Source organism: Theropithecus gelada, chromosome X, assembly GCF_003255815.1.
Source record: "Theropithecus gelada isolate Dixy chromosome X, Tgel_1.0, whole genome shotgun sequence".
In the NCBI taxonomy this organism is placed as follows: Eukaryota; Metazoa; Chordata; class Mammalia; order Primates; family Cercopithecidae; genus Theropithecus; species Theropithecus gelada.
Window position 1 is genome coordinate 128588875 of NC_037689.1, and position 15460 is coordinate 128604334.

Sequence of the window (15460 nt, forward strand, 5' to 3'; positions counted from 1 at the left end):
TTTTCTCAAAACTATGTTTATTTTCTATCTATCCTGAAACTCAGCTAACAGACCAAAGAAATTCAAACCTTAAAGCTACAACACAAAACATTTATCGAATAAACGAATCATTTTTTCCTTTTTTTCTTGGCTGCCAGGAAACTCAGAGTTATGTTAGGTAGAGGAAACTGTTTCACCCTTGGTTCTCCCTTTCTCTACATGATTTTCCTATCATTCCTTTGATCTTTATTTATCTGCCCTATTTCTCTGAATTTTTATGTTAATCTGTTTCAAATCCATTTTGGATGTAGATGGAACTACATCTACGGATGAATCTATGGAAAGATGCCCAGTTGCAGTAGTACTCATATAAATGCAAATTTTAAAATCCACAAAATATTGCTTAACACACATTTGAATGGCAAAGTTATAAAGCCAGATAATATTATGAGCTGATGATGATATGATAAATCATATATTAAGTTCTGTTTGTTGGAGTGTGAAGTGGTAGAGCCACTCAGGAGAGCAATCTGAAGGTGTTTAATGAAATTAAATATGCATAAACTCTATGAATGAGTTTATAATTCTGTAACAGAACCATTAAGGGACATGTGCAAGGATGTTTATAAAATCATTGTTTGTGATAGCACTGAAAGCAATCTAGATTTCTATCACTAAAAGACTGAATAAGTAAAATGTGACATATGCACATGCTAAGGATACTATGTAAAGTCAGAACTCTAGTAAAGATACACATCTTAGCCCTAGCTACCATAATAAAATGCCATAGACTGGGTGGCTTAAATAACAGAAATTAATTTTCTCACAGTTCTGGGGGCTAGAAGTCCAAGATCAGAGTGCTAGCATGGTTGAGTTCCAATGAGGGCTCTCTTCCCAGCTTGCAGATGATTGCTTTCTCACTGTATCCACACATGGCGCAGAGAGAGAGAGAGAGAGAGAGAACTCTGATATTGCTTCTAGGGAGAGAGAGTTAGTTCTCTGATATCACTTCTTATAAGTGTACTAATCCCATCATGAGGGCTCTGTAATCATTACCTCATCTAACCCTCCCAAGATCCCGTTCTAACTACCAACACATTGGGAGTTATGGCTTCAACATATGAGTTCTGGAGGGACACATGCTTTCATTCCATAACATTTTGCCCCTAACCCCCCAAAATTCATGTCTTTCTCACATGCAAAATATATGCAGTCCATCTCAACAGACCCAAAAGTCTTAACTCAGTCCAACAACAACTCTAAAGTCTTAAGTGCAAAGTATCATCTAAATATCATCTAAATCGTGTATGAGTGAGACTCAAGGTACAATTTGTCCTGAGGCTAAATTTCTCTCTAGCTGTGAACCTGTGAAACCAGACAAGTTATGACTGAACTTGCTTTGTGTTTTTTTCACTGAGATTCTGGAAAGGAGATCCTTGGAGGATCGTGTATGAGTGAGACTCAAGGTACAATTTATCCTGAGGCTAAATTTCTCTCTAGCTGTGAACCTGTGAAACCAGACAAGTTATGACTGAACTTGCTTTGTGTTTTTTTCACTGGGATTCTGGAAAGGAGATCCTTGGAGGAGCAGGGGAGAAATTGGGGATATTTTGCCTAGGGTTGAGAGATGTCTTGGCTGTCTTTAGATGTGAGAGGATTTGTCATTTGCAGAGACAGAACTGTGCCTTATAGCTCCAGAGAAAATCCCTAGGCTGTAGAAATAAGTCTTCAAAGAGATAACATTACTTAATGGGTAAAACAAATCAAAAGCACAGTAATATTAATAGCTGCTGCTTCCATTTACTGATCACTTACTAGGTGCCAGGCTCTGGGTTGAGCATTTTAAATTCATTATCTTAATTTGTTCTCTCAGAGATGCAATGAACTAAATGTTCAAACTACCCCTTCAGAAAACTGGCATAGGAAAAAAAAAAAACAAAATTGACTATATAGAAACTTTGTTCCTAGAATTTAATCAAATTAAAATGAATCTTTTCAGTAGTAGAACTGTTTTTTCCACTAGATTTCAGGGCATGAAATTCCATTAAGACATAGAGCATTGGCCGGGCGCGGTGGCTCAAGCCTGTAATCCCAGCACTTTGGGAGGCCGAGACGGGAGGATCACGAGGTCAGGAGATGGAGACCATCCTGGCGAACCCGGTGAAACCCCGTCTCTACTAAAAAATACAAAAAACTAGCTGGGCGAGGCGGCGGGCGCCTGTAGTCCCAGCTACTCGGGAGGCTGAGGCAGGAGAATGACGTAAAACCCGGGAGGCAGAGCTTGCAGTGAGCTGAGATCGGGCCACTGCACTCCAGCCTGGGCGACAGAGTGAGACTCCATCTCAAAAAAAAAAAAAAAAAAAAAAAAAAAAAAAGACATAGAGCATCATACTATACCTGTATCTACCACCCATGTGATGATCATTTCCTGAACTCTGAGGACCAGCTCACAGACTTCCTTGACACTCGAAGTTCTGTCCTCATCCTGGGTGTCCTCAACAATATACACATGGAAGTCCCACCCCAAACACCCTGGCCTCATATCTCTCTGACCTTTAACTTCTAAGCGCCTCAACCACTCCCATTCACTTGGCATCACTGGGCATGGCTTCAACTCCAATATCCCACTGAGGCCCAAATCTCCTAATGAAGGCTGGGTCCATGCCATTTGCTCTTTGGCTTCACTAAGGGGTCCAGCGCTCAAGACCTTCCTTTTCTCTTTACTTTTTTCCTTGTCCAGCCTAGATCTTGGAGCATATTGATTTAGTATTGACTGCCTCTTCGTCCCCTTGCCCTCCAATGACCACATCTGCACTGTTTAGCCTCAGTTTTGAGTCTCTCCAAACCAGTGACTTCTCTGATGTCATAATGGCCACTGTGGGAGAAAGGAGCAGCACCCCAAGTATTGTTGCCTCTAACAGAATTTCCAACCTCAGTTGGTCCTGCTGGCCACCCTGCAATCCTTTCACATGCCTCAGGTCACCTCTTTCTCCAATTTTCCTCCTATCTGTACTCCAGGTTTTTTCATCACTCCTCTCAAACAACAGCCCCTTTCACTCTACTGTCACCACACCCCATACAATGGCTCAGACTCCTACTTCATAAAGGAGATCGAGGCTAACTTCAGCTCCTTGCCCCCATACCTACAAAGGTCTCTTTGGCTTCACTAGCTCTCACTTCGCATTTCTCTTTTACTTTCAGAAGAACTGGCCCTCATCCTCTAGTTTCTCCACTTTTGCTCTGTATACCCTCCTCTAATTTTCCTTCTCCTATCTCCCCTAGAACCTTGCTTACACTATTATCCATTCTCTTTCCTGACTCTTTATTCCCTCTCTCCCTACCAGTTTCCTAACCTCAGGTTATTCATATGCTCAACTGTCCCTCTTCTTTAGAAATCTTTTCTTGGCACCACTGCCCCCTTCATCTACTATTAAAGCTCCTCTCATCTTTTAAGCCTAAAAAAACAGTAGTCTATACCCAATCTCAGCTTTATCACTTCCTATTCTTTTTTCAATTCAGTGTAATCAATCATACCACTCCACTGTGCTACATTTACTATGATTGCTCTTTAGTCTTGCTCTTACTTTTTATTACAGTTGTATTGAAGCATATAATAAATTGCACATATTTAAAATATATATTTTGATGAGTTTTGACACATGTATACACCCATGAAACTATCACCTCAATCAAGATAATGAACACATCTATCACCAACAAAAGTTTCGAGATACCCTTTGGTAAACCAAACAGCCCACACACAGTCCCTAAGCAGCCATTGATCTGCTTTTATCAACACAGGTTAATTTGCATTTTTTAGAATTTTATATAAATGGATTCAGACAGGATGTACTCTCTTTTGTCTGGCTTATTTCACTCAAAATAATTATTTTGAGACTCATCCATGTTGTGCATGCATCAACAGTTTGCTCTTTTAAATTGCTGAGTAGCATCCCACTGTACAAATATGCCACAATTAATTTATCCATTCTCCTGTTGATGAACATTTGGGTTGTTTACAGTTTGGGGCTGTTTTTAATAAAGCTGCAATGAGCATTTGTGGGTTAGTATATATGCTTTCATTTCTCTTGGGTAAATAGCTAGGAGAAGAATGAGTCGGTTGTAAGGTAGGTATATGTTTAACTTTTTAAGAAACTGCCAGATTGTTTTCCAAAGTGAACATACCATTTCATATTCCCATGAGGAATGAATGAAAATTCCAGTTGTTCTACATCCTCACCAACATTGGTATGGTCAGTCTTTTCATTTCAGACGTCCTAATGGATGTGTAATGATATCTCACTGTGGTTTTCATTCACATTTCTTTAATGACTAATGGTGTTGAACATCTTTTCATGTGTATATTTGCCATTTGTATTTCTTCTTTTGTGAAGTGTCCATTCTAATCTATTGCCTATTTTTAGTGTATTGCCTATCTTCTTATTACTGAGTTATAAAAGTTCTTTACATATTCTAGACACAATTCCTTTATTGGATATGTGATTTGTAAATGCTGTCTCCCACCTGTGACTTACCTTTTTATTTTACTAATAGTGCTTTTTAGGAAACAATAGTTTCTAATTTTGATGAAGTCCAATTATCAATTTTGCTTAAGTTCTCATGCTTACTGTATTCTATTTAGAAAATATTTGCCAGATGTAAAGTCACTTAGAGTTTCTATTAAGTGTTGTGCTGGAAGTTTTATAGTTTTAACTCTTACTTTTAAGTCTTTGATCCATTTTGGGTTAAATTTTGTACATAGCATGAGATGAGGGCTGAGGCCCTATTTTTTTGTATGTGATAATTCCATTGTTTCAGCATTGTTTGTTGAAAAAGATTTCCCCATTAAATTGCCTTGCCATCTTTGTGAAAAATTAAATGACCTTATATGTGTAGGTCTATTTTGGACTCTCTATTCTGTTCTATTGATATATAAGTTTGTTTTTACACCAATACTATACTGTCTTGATTATTATACCTTTACTATAAATCTTAAAACCAGACAGTTATTTGTTTTTTATGAAAGTTGTTTTTGACACATCTAGGTCCTTTGAATTCCTATGTAAATTTTAGAATTAACTTGTCAATATCTATAAAGAAGCCTCCTGGGATTTTGAATGGGATTATGATGAATCTCTAGATCAATTTGGAGAGAACTGAAATCTTACCATTATTGAGCTTTCTGATCCATAAACATATCTTTCCACTTATTTGGGTCTTTGAAAATTTCTTTCAGCAATATTATGTACATGTTTTCCATGTTGTTTGTCAAATTTATTCCTAAGTATTTTATATTATTTGATGGTATTGAAAATAATATTTAAAAATTTTCAATTTTCTTTTGTTTGTTGCTAGGGTAAAAAAAAATTGATTTTTGTATATTGACCTTGTATCCTGCAACCTTGCTAAACTCACTTATTACTTTTAGTAGCTTTTTTGTAGATCCCTTTCGATTTTCTACAGGAGATGATCCTGTAGTCTGGGAATAAAATATCTTTGTTCCAAATACATATGTCTTTTATGTATTTTCACACCTTATTGTATTCAGTATGGTCTCCAGTAAAATGTTGAACAGAAGTGGTGAAAGTAGACACCCTTACCTTACTCCTGATCTTTGGGCAAAAGCATTCAGTCTTTCAGCATTCAGTGTGATATTAGCAGTAGGCTTTCCATTTAGCAGTTTGAAGATGCTCTCTTCTATGGCAGGTTTGCATAGAAGTTTCTATCTTTAACACCAGGAGTGGACATTGAATATTGTAGAATGTGTTTTTGCTACATTACTAAGATAATTATATGGATCTTCTTTGTTAATATGGTGAATTATTACATATTGACATTTTCAAATATTAATGCAACTTTGCAATCCTTGAATAAATTTCACTTAACTATGATGTAGTATCTTCTAAATGTATTACTGGGTTTGATTTCATAAAACTAGTTAAACATTTTAATGCATATGCTTGTAAGAGATATTGATATATAGTTTTCTTTACTTGTATTGATTATGACTGGTTTTGGTCTCAGGGTAATGCTGGCTCATAGACTGAGTTGTAAAGTATCCCCTCATCTTTATATTTCTGGAAATGTTTGTGTAGGGTTGGTATTATTTCTTTCTTCAATATTGGGTAAAAATGACCAGAAAAGCTATCTGATCCTATAATTTTTTATGCAGAAAGGTTTTCAACTACAAATTCTTTCTTCTTGAGTGAGCTTTGGTAGCTTACACCTTTTAAGAAACTTGCTGATTTCATCTAAGTTGTTGAAACTATTAGCCTAAAATTGTCTATAATATCCTTTCATTATCTGTAAAATCTGCAGTGGTATCACCCCTCTCATTCCTGATATTAGTAAATTGTGTCTTCTTTGTGTGTGTTTTTTTTTTTTCCTGAACAGTCTGGCTAGAGGTTTAACAATTTTATTGATCTACTCAAAAAATTAGCTTTTGGTTTTGTTGATTTTCTCTATTGTTTTTCTGTTTTGCATAATATTTTATTGATTTCTACCCTTATGTTTATGTCCCTCTTTCTCCTTACTTTGAGCTTAATTTGCTTTTACTTTATAGTTTCTTAAAGTAGAAGTTTAGATTATTGATATGAGCCCTTTCTTCTTTTCTAATATAGCCTTTCATAGTATAAATTGTCCTCTGAGCACTACTACTTCAGCTGCAATCTGCAAAATTGGTATTTTGCATTATCATTTTTATTCACTTCAAAGTATTTTCCATTTCTTATGAGTTCCTATTTGACCCATGGGTAACTTAAGTGTATTGTTCAGGATTTTTTTTTTAATAGTTGGGAACTTTTCAGATGTCTTTCTGTTACTGGTTTCTAATTCAATTCCATATTGATCAGAATATATTTGTATAATTTTACTATTTTTTAAAAGTATTCAGGTTTGTTTTATGAGCCAGAATATGGTCTATCATGATAAATGTTCTATCTGTACTTGGAAAAATATTTATTCCAATACTTTGGATGAAGTGCTCTATAAATGTCACTTAGGTCAATTTCATTGAAAGTGCTTTTTAAGTCTTTTCTAATCTCACTAACCTTCTACTTTTCTATAATTTGTTGCTACTATAGTTTGGATACACCTCCAAGCCTCAGGTTGAAATTTAATCCCCAACGTTGGAAGTGGAGCCTAATGAGAGGTGTTTGGGTCACGGGGGCTGATACCTCATGAATAGATTAGTGTCCTCCCTGAGATGAGGGAAAGTGAGTTCTTGCTCTCTTAGTTCCCGCAAAAGCTGGTTGTTAAAAAGAGCCTGGAACTTCCCCACACCTTGTTTTCTCTCTTGCCATGCAATCTTTGTACTTGCTGGCTCCCTTTTGCCTTCTGCCATGAGTGGAAGCTCCCTGAAGCCCTCATCAGAAGCAAATGCTAGCTCCATGCTTCTTGTATAACCTGAACAACTATGAGCCAAGTAAAACTATTTTCTTTAAAAATTACCCAACCTTAGATATTCCTTTATAGCAACACAAAATAGACTAAGACAGAAGGGTAGTGAAATCTCCAACTATAATCGTGGATTTGTCTAAGCTCTATCAGTGTTTGCATCATGTATTTTTGAACCTCATTATATAAGATTATTATGTATTTTTAATGAATTAACCTCGTTAACATTATGAAAAGACCCTCACTGGTCTGAAATCTACTTTGCATGTATTGATATAGCCAGTTTAGCTTTCCTTTCCTGTGTCCATTGTTAGCATGGTTAACAGGTTTCTTTCAGTGCTTTTAAAGATATTGTTTTCTGATGTCTTAAAACTTGCATCGTTTCCAACAAGAAATCTGCTGTCTTTCTTATAATTGTTCCTCTTTAGGTAATGTGTCTTCCACCACCTGCCTAACCTACCCCACTCCCTGTCCCCTTGTAAATAAAGCTTCTTTTAAGATTTATCTTAAAGATAACATTTTATCTTTATCACCGATTTTAAGCAATTAGGTTATGATGTCCCTTGGTGTAGTTTTTCACAATTTTTATGCTTGGGATTTGTTGAGATTCTTAGATATATGGGTTCATAATTTTTATCCAATTTGAAAAATATTCAGCCATTATTTCTTAAAATATTTTTTCTGTCCTCCCTCCTCCTTTGATGACTCTGATTATGTCTATGAGGCTGATTTCAATGGTCTCACAGCTCACTAACACTATGTTGATATTTTTTATTTTTCTTCTCTTTGTTTAATTTTCAAGTTTCTAATGCTATGTCTTCAAATCCAGTAATCTTTTCTCTGCAAGTTCCTTTTTCACCATTTACCCCTTAAACACTGATGTTTTATTAGGGATCATTTTTATGCCACCTTTTCTTCTCGCTCTGCACACTCACACACTTCTAGGGCTTCAGTTACCATTTTTATTTTGATCACTGCCAAAACTGCATCTTTAGACCAGACCGTTCAGTATTCTAGTATTTCTGACTGCCTATTTGACATCTTCCCCTGCTTAACCCTGCACTTTAGCTTATACAGAAACTATTATCTCCTCCTGTAGGTTTTATCACAGTAAATAGCAACACAAAACAACTGGTTACCCAAACATGAAACATGGGTCTCATTCAAGACCCTTTTTGAAGGCTTATATATTGTTTTAGGCATTTATGTATACCTATGTTTCTAGCACAATGATAGCATATTAAAATGCTTAGTAAATGTTTATTGATGTATAAAGTTATTTTTCCATGGGTTTAAAATTTGTAAGAGTCATGATAGGATTTGAATCTAGATTTCTATGAATTTAAATCCTTGTTTCATCCACTACATGATATTATCTTCAAGGTAAATAGTCCAATTCCTTAAATCTTTATTTCTTGAAACTTCTCTATTCTTGTACAGTCTTTCCATGTGTATTTTAAAGTATGAGACTTTTAAGTCTGGAAATCTATAGAAAGTATGGAAGTTTGTATTTTCTAAAGATCGCTATAACAATGTCATATTCCATGTGCTGTTTTGCAATGCCACTACCTCATCAAGAAGTAGAGTCTATTTTTCTACCTTTTTGAGTCTGAATGGGACCTGTGACTGCTTTTGCCAATACAATATGATAGAAGTGATGCTGTTACAGTACTTGGAATAGCTCTTAACTGCTCTGGAAATTTTCACTGATTTCTTGAAAGCCAGCCAACATGTGATTACCCTAAGACCACCAATGCTATGAAAAGCTCAAGTCATATGGAGTGGGCCTGGAGGATGAGATGTCATATTGAGGTGGGGCACAAGGTTCCAGACCTTGAGGTGACCGACATGTAGGTGCAGAAGCTATCCTGAAAGTGGAGTGTCCAGTCCCAGCTCTCCAGCCAGCTCCACATGAATGAGAAACAAACCACTAGGCAAGGCCGTCTCAAATTTCTAATCCATGAAATAATGAATAACATAAATTTGTTGCTTAAGGCCACTAAATTTCGGATGGTTTGGTACACAAGAACAGACAAGCAAAATGGAAGAGAAGGAAATATGACTAACATGCCTATAATCATGGAAGGTTTAGACCAAAATCTTTTTTTCCTAAGCCCCAAAATATCAAGAAAAGGAAGTCAACCTAGAGGGTAAGAAGATTGAATAAGGATATATAAGAGGCTTCCTTAATACCCTCATCAGGAAATAAATACATAGAGCTTGAGACACCTACACCTTTAAAATGGTGAAGAAAAAATATATATGACTTCCAAACAGGCAAAAAGTAAAATAAAATAAAATAGGATTGCTTTTCAATAGTACAGATGGCAAAGAGCAAGAAGAAGATGCAGCTATTTTGGAGGGCAGAAAGAGTATTCCCCAAAGTCATGACTAGCTTGAATAATGGGTTAAATATAAAAGAATTTAGCAGTCATTAGTGAAAAGTGATGCAATTGAGTTCAACCTGCATATGTATACAAATAATTAAAATGACCAGTGAGAAAATAATTTAGGTGCCAGTAACTGCTTAGAGATAATAACTTCTTAAACCACATTATTAGAAGTGGAAAATTCCAAAATGAAGAAGGCTGATCAGCTTTTTTTACTCAGAAAAAAACCTGGAAGATTGTCCTCAGTTATGTGAGCAATTGGGAGAATTCGAGGACACAAAGCCATACCACGTGGAGAAACTGTTGACTTTTTAGGTCTGTGTCAACCAGGAAAGTCTTTGAAACTATATATTTAGATGTATTCTTGAAATTCTGAACATCTCACACAATTCCTTAATACCTAGTCCCAGCCTAGATCCACTGTAATGGTGTTCTTCAAATCTAACTGCATAATACTCTAAAGGGGTCTGGAAAGGCAGAGCCCAGAGGGAGAATTGCTTCTGGGCTTTCTCATTGCAAGATTTGATTAAGGCAGGCTTTCCCGTAAGACTCCTGAGGTAGACTGGGGTGGGTCTTGTTTGGATGTCCCTGTTATCTCACAAACAGGAAGGATTTCCAATTTCCCACTTAGAAAGAACCAGCAGGCCTGGGGTCAAGGTCAGTTGGACGTGACTTCACCAGAGTTTTGCCCCTGTGTGCTTGCTTTGTGATGTATGACTCATCATAATTAAATTTTGAGCTAGATTAACTATAATTCCTGCACTTATTAGGCGATCAGTGTTTAAAGCCCTTGTAAAAGAGGATGAGCTGTTCATTCTGATAATGCAATTAACTACCCAACAGAGCTAATATTTTATTTTAGGGAAGAGTAATTTTTGATTAATGATGCATTTTATTTCCCAAATCCCTGCAGCAGTGGGTCACATCTTCGGTGAGAAAGCCAAAGAAAAAGGGTAAAATTAGAAAACTTGGAGTGTTTGGAGGCAGATTAGTGTGGATTCTACAGAGCTGGCTGCTCCCTTGGAGCCCACTCCCAATTCCTGAACTTCTGCTCTCTTGGGCACACATGTACCCCAGGATTGTCCACAGCAGAATACACCTCAAGAGTATTTTTGGGGAGCGTAAATCTCCCTTGTCCCAATTTCTTTTTACAGAAACAGGATATAACATCAGCATTTCTGAAGTTCTTTGGCTATGGGACGCTATTTAATTCCATTATTCCCAGAGCAAGATCTATGTGAAGAGAGGACTGGTTGGGAGGGATCCAGAAATGCTTCCTGGAAGAAGTGATATTTGAAAAAAGTGCTGATTAATGGCTTGTATGAGAATTGGGGTGCACTATTTGGGGTCAAGGACATCAGTTAGAAGGTTATTTTAGGAATCCAGTTGAGGTATCAGCAGGGAGATAAAGAGAAGCAGACATATTCAGCCAATATTAAAGAAGTAGAAATTTCAAGACTTGCCGGTTGATTGGATATTTAGAGGACAGTGAGTGGAGAGTGTCAAGAAAAAGGTCTAGGTGCCTAATTTGCATGATGAAGCATATGATAGTAGATTAGGTGGAAAAGCATGTTTGTGTGGGAAGTTTATTTCTTCTGGAATGGTGGAAGAGATTTCGAGTTGGAGTTAACTGTGGTACATCAAAGTAGAGATGTACAATGGGGCAACTGGATTTCTGGGACATGGACTCAGAAAAGAGAAGATACAGATTTAGAGGTTATTGGTGAAGTGGTTGCAACCAGGAGTGTAGACCATATTGCTCAGGAATGGCATCTTCAAATTAGACTGTGAGAAGAGGACCAGGAACTAAACTAAAAAAGACTAAGTCCAAAGGAGTAAGCCAAGGAGGAGCCAGGAAGGAGACTGAGCAGAAACAGGTATCAGTGGCTTTAACTTTGGGGAACTGAGGACCATTGAAGCAAAGGGCAGGAAAAATACCTTGAACAAAATGAATCTGCATCCTCAACAAGTGGAATTCATGGGAGATAGGCTGAGGATGACACCACATGTTTAAAGTTTAGCACAGGTAAGGGCATAGAAGGTGAACTGGGAAAGGTGCCAAGGCCAAAATTTCAGTGAACAAACTTGAGCATTTTCAAGTACGGAGATTTCTCAAAGAACTAAAAATAGAACTACCATTTGATTCAGCAATCCTACTACTGGGTTTATCCTGAAATGAAAATAAATCATTATTTTTTTAAATGCCTGCACTCACATGTTTATCACAGCACTAGTTACAATAGCAAAGTCACAGAATCAACCTATATGTCCATCAACGGATGACTGGATAAAGAAAATGTGGTGTATGTATACACCATCGAATATTACTCAGCCATAAAAAGAATGAAGTCGTGTTTTTTTCCACGAAGATGGACTGAACTGGGGGCTATTATCTTAAGTGAAATAGCTCAGTACCAGAAAGATAAATACCACATGTTCTCACTTAGAAGTGGAACCCAAACAATGGATACACATGAACAGACATTGGAGACTCCAAAAGGTGGGAGAGTGGGAGACGGCTAAGGATTGAAAAATTACATATTGACTACAATGTTCACTTTTTGGGGGGATGGGTACACTAAAAGCCCAGACTTCACCACTAGGCAATATATGCATGTAAGAAATCTGGACTTGTATCCCCTAAATACATAAAAATAATTTTTAAAAATTGAGCACATTTTCTCTGAAAGCAACTTGCCACTATTTGCTAACCTGCCAAAAAGACTTAGTGTGGCCTTCCCTTTTTTGGAACCAATGTAGGCATCACTATTTTTTCCCTTGGCCTCTGGATCCGAGAGAGCAGCGTCCATCCTTTGTGCCTTCCTCAAATCCTTCCTGCACAGCCACTGCTGCTGGCCTCTGAGAAGGATGGAAACTGATGCTGGGCCCACAGTATTCCAAACTTACCATGATCTGGCCCAAACATATATTCCCATCTTATCTTTTTCTTTTTTGTATCCAATCCCAGCTCCATCAGAATAGAATTATTCACTGATTCCCATCTAATCCGTCTGGTTTCTTACCACTGTGCCTACATCATGCTGTTCTCTTCCTGGCAGTGCCTACACCCACCCAGTTCCTATTTCTTCAAATTCTACTCGTCCTTCCTTGGTCGGTTTCATATACCATGAAGTTATCCCACATCCCCCAAACAGCAAACAGATCTGAATCTTTTCTCTAGGCTACCAGAGCATTTTACTCTTTCATGGCACGAATGCTACTTTGCTATGTATTTGGAATTAGCCAAATCTGTTTAAAATTCCTCCCTCTAGACCATGAGGCTCTGGACCATATCCTGCCTTTCTTTACATCTTATCCATCAGCACTAAGTACAGTGCCTGGTACATATGAAATATTTAATAAATGATTATATAATGAATAAGTGAATGCACAAATGAAGGAAGAAATGATTCGTGGAAGAGCCCAGTGCTAATCTCAGAGAGAGAACTTTCTCTTATCTGGCTTCCAGATTCCAAATGGAGTCTTATTACAAGTCTTGGATGTTGTCTTATTCCAGTAAGAAAAAGGTTTTGCAACCATGTCATGTTGAATCTCTCAATGGTCATGTGCATAGTTACTCATTTTCTGTATTTTCCTTTCTCCATATCCAACTGTAAGCGAATGCTATGGTATAGGAGAAAGAGCCTGGCTTGGGTATGGGATGAAGTTGGATTTGAATTCTGACACTGTCTTTTACTCACTCTCTGTGATTCTATAACAGGTCACTTGCCCTCTCTGTGTTCTGTAAACAGGAGTGTCCATCTCTGACCTGCCTCCCTTCCAGTACTGCTGTGAGGCCCCAGAAAGATACAGAATATACAGCTTCTTTGCAAAGCATAGACTCTGGGCATAGGTGAGGAATTATCATTAATGAGGTAATTAATCTGGCTTGAAATAAGGAAATGTAGATCCTGTCCTGGTTGGACCAGGCTGCGTTTTTAGTCACTATGCTGGCTCTTGCAGAGCTCTGGGATATGGCTTTGGGTTATGTAGATGACACTTGTTAATGACAGAACAGTCTATAAGGGGAAAAATCTCAGATATGCTGGGGAATCCAAGGTAGCTAGATTGGCTAGTGACAAGCAGAGAACAGACTCTGCCTGGAATTGGTAATGAGGTCGCCGAAATGGAAGAGAAAATTGAGCCAAAGTGTAAATGTTCAAGCAGTTTAGGGAAGGGGTGTGTGTGTGTGTGTGTGTGTGAGTGTATGCATGCACCCATATGTATGATGGGGAGCAGGGGTCTTTAAGAACAATGAGTCTTGTCATTTGCATAATAGCTCTTCACAATTTGCAAAGCATTATCATAGCCACCATCTCTAAGGTCAGAGAACAGTATCTCCTTTTCCAAGATAACCTCAACTAGACCACCATCTCAGTCTTGACCTTTCCTTCCCTTCCTTTTTCTTCTCTTCCCTTTTCCTTCCCTTTCTTTTCTTTCTCTTCCCTTTCCTTCCATTTCTTTTCTTTCCCTTTCTTTTCCTTTCTCTCAGTCAATATCTCCATCCAACCTTAGTTCCCTGAGGACGGTTGTAGAAACTGAGTCTCAGAGAGTGAGAGGAGCAGAGATGGAACTTGAATTTTAGGCTTATGCCCTATTTTTATTTGGTATTTACCTTTTTATTATATATAAAAACAACAAAGCCCATTGTAAAATGTTTGAGGGGAGAGGAAAACCCAGACACGTATGAAGAAGAAAACGTCATTCATCCTTAACGATCAGTATTGGATCCATATTTCCTTCCAGCTTTTTTCTATGCAATTTGACATGCTTGAGATTCTGCTAAATGTAAATTTATAAATTCCAGTATACTTTCCACTGCATCATGATCTGTGTAGTTTCCTTTTCTACACTAGACATTGCCTCTTCCAAACCACTGTTGCCTTTAAAGCCCCACTTGTCAAATAAGGTGTGTAGTAATGCCCCTTTGGCCTCTTGCAGCTGAAGTGAGAATCCTTTGAGATTCTAAGGGTAAGGGTATTTTGGAAATCTCAGTATGTGATTTGTGGAGGGGGTCTCAACTGTAGGGTTTGGGGTTGAATAGCAATAGGCTACTCTGGCTCCTTCTCAAGTAAGCTCCCCTGTCCACTCACTGGAGATGAATGTTTCCAGGAGCCTCCCTCCTAAGCACTCCTTTGAGCATTCTGGATATGTCTTCACCCTCTCATCCTTTCCCCCTTTGTCCTTTCTCTCCTGTCTCCACTTTGACCTCAGGTGACCCTTAAGCAATAACCTGCAATGGTGAGTGGGATTTGATATTAAATATCACTTGAGAGCACAAGCAGGACATCTTGTACTTTTCCAAACTCACAGTTTAAAAAACACATAATAACATTTATTCTCTCATATTTGTTCTTGTCCCTATTGGGTTAATTCTTGTTCTGCAGATATTTGTGTTACAAACTGACTATTCTTAGGCCAGGTGCGGTGGCTCAGCACTTTGGGAGGCCGAGGCGGGTGGATCACCTGAGGTCTGGAGTTCAAGACCAGCCTGACTAACATGGAGAAACCCCGTCTCTACTAAAAATACAAAATTAGCCGGGCATGGTGGTGCATGCCTGTAATCCCAGCTACTCAGGAGGCTGAGGCAGGAGAATTGCTTGAACCCAGGAGGCAGAGGTTGCGGTGAGCTGAGATCGCACCATTGCACTCCAGTCTGGGCAACTAGAGTGAAACTCTGTCTCAGCAAAAAAAAA

The 15460-nt window shown here is 37.9% G+C and overlaps 1 long non-coding RNA gene across 1 annotated transcript in view; it reads right to left on the reverse strand.

Annotated features, from left to right (window-relative positions):
* Positions 1-846: 846 nt before the first annotated feature.
* Positions 847-15460, reverse strand: part of LOC112615776 — a 40792-nt gene continuing 26178 nt past the window's right edge. The window contains exon 3 of the long non-coding RNA XR_003117466.1: positions 847-899. This is a non-coding gene — a long non-coding RNA (uncharacterized LOC112615776). The remainder of the gene's footprint in view (positions 900-15460) is intronic.